General features: G+C 42.7%; 1 non-coding gene across 1 annotated transcript; it reads left to right on the forward strand.

Annotated features, from left to right (window-relative positions):
* The first annotated feature begins 1,800 nt into the window (after positions 1–1,800).
* Positions 1,801–1,907, forward strand: LOC130464494 (small nucleolar RNA R71). Its single transcript, XR_008924903.1, has one exon. It is a non-coding gene; the product is annotated as a small nucleolar RNA R71 (small nucleolar RNA).
* Positions 1,908–2,151: the final 244 nt, after the last annotated feature.

Consider the following 2,151-nt stretch of genomic DNA (forward strand, 5'->3'; position numbering starts at 1 on the left):
ATCACCTGCAGAAGACTCACAACAAAGCACTGCCTCCTAAGGGTCTCTTTCGAGAACTTGGGAGACGTTATCACGAGTAATAAAATCAACTACATCTATGCGATAGCATTGTTCCTCCTCAAGCATGGGACTTTTTAAGGCACTATTCAGATTAAAAGTCACCTTATCATCCCCAACAGACAATGTCAATTTCCCACTTTTAACATCAATTACCGCCCCCGCCGTGTGAAGGAAGGGTCTACCTAAGATTATGGGAATTTGAGAATCCTCCTGCATGTCTAACACTACAAAGTCTACAGGTATATAGAATTTACCTACTCTAACAGGGACGTCCTCTAAAACACCTAAGGGGTATTTGACAGAACGGTCGGCCATTTGTAGAGTGATATTGGTAACCTTAAGCTCACTCATATTCAGTTTAGTACAGACAGACAAAGGCATGACAGACACACTAGCACCTAGATCACATAAAGCTTTATCAATAAATACGGTGCCAATGTTACATGGGATGGAAAAACTCCTGGGGTCTTTAAGTTTAGGTGGAGACTTGTTTTGCAAATAAGCACTACATTCCTCAAAGCTACAGTCTCTACCTCACAAAAAGCACGTTTCCTGGTCAAAATATCTTTCATAAATTTAGCATAAGCAGGAACCTGTAAAATTAATTCAGTAAAAGGAACTGTTACCTGCAAATTTTTGACCACTTCCAAGAATCTACCAAACTGCTTGTCTAGCTTATTCTTGAGTTGTCGGTTTGGGAAAGGGAGTGCAATAGGTGGTACTTGAATATCCGCCACCTTCTTAACCGCAGTTGTAGCCTCATTCTCATTGACTACCTTTTCAGCTTCCTTTTCACCCATAACTATCTTCGGGATTTCCTCACTGACCAGATCACTAGCAGACACCCCGGAATCAACCTCAACCGGCATAGAAGGACCATCATAATCCCTACCACTCCTCAATGTAATTGCATTAGCAGTCTCCCTATTTTCGGGCTGTGAAGGAAGTTGGCCTGGTGGCCTCCCTGCAATAGTAATAGCCATCTGTGCCAACTGTGTATCAATGATCTTGTTGTGGGCAGTAAGAGCATTGATTTTTGCATCCTTTTCACTTAGAGATTTTTGCATTTGAAGCATCATGTTTCTCATCTCTACTAGCATAGGGTTAGGCTGTGTGGTTTGAGGTGGTGGTGGTGATGTGTGTTGTCTAGGGAACCCAGGTGGTCCACTAGACTGTTGGTTGTAGTTGTTCCGTGGTTGGTAGGGTTGGTATGATTGTTGTGGTGGATGTTGGACTTGGTGAGGGTTCTGGATATTGTTGCTCCTGTAGGATAGTAGAGGTTTGTTTTTGTAGCCCTCATTGTAAGAGTTGGAGAATGGGTTATTTTGTTTGTAGGATTGAAATGCGTGACATTGTTCAACAGAGCTCCTACATTCCGGTGCATAATGACCAGACATTCCACAACTTTCACAAACAGTAGCAGGTTGGGCACTCATAGCAGCTACACTAGCAGGTTGGGCAGATTGAGTATTGGCTGCTTGCATATTATCAAACTTATAGTGTAAAGCAGTCAATTGGGCAGTTAATTGTTCAATAGAATTTAAATCATGCTTACCACCCCTATTAGATAGACCTCTAGGATTTCCATACTGGGCATTGTGAATGGCTATCTCCTCAATCACCTCCATAGCTTTAGGCACCTCAAGTTGCATGAACCTCCCACTGGCAGCTGAATCCAACAAACATCTAGACTCATTGCCCAGACCATTATAAAACTGCTGAATCAAGAACCAATCTTCCAAACCATGGTGCGGGCATTCTCTTTGCAAATCCTTGAATCTCTCCCAGACCTCGAACAAACTCTCATCCGCTTGTTGTGAGATACCTAATATCTGACCCCTCAGACGAGCCGTTTTCTCAGGTGGAAAATATTTAACATAAAAAGCAAGAGCCAAGGATTCCCAATTAGTGATTTTCAAAGCCGCCCGATTCAACCCATTAATCCACAGTTTAGCTTTCCTACTCAAAGAGAACGGAAAAAGTATCTCCATAGTCTGCTCCGGAGTCAATCCCTTTTGCTTGATGGTGGAACAATATTGGATAAAGGACTGAATGTGAAGATTCGGATCTTCACCTGGTTCCCCACCGTAC

The sequence above is a fragment of the Spinacia oleracea genome, chromosome 6, assembly GCF_020520425.1.
Source record: "Spinacia oleracea cultivar Varoflay chromosome 6, BTI_SOV_V1, whole genome shotgun sequence".
NCBI classification, from domain to species: Eukaryota; Viridiplantae; Streptophyta; class Magnoliopsida; order Caryophyllales; family Amaranthaceae; genus Spinacia; species Spinacia oleracea.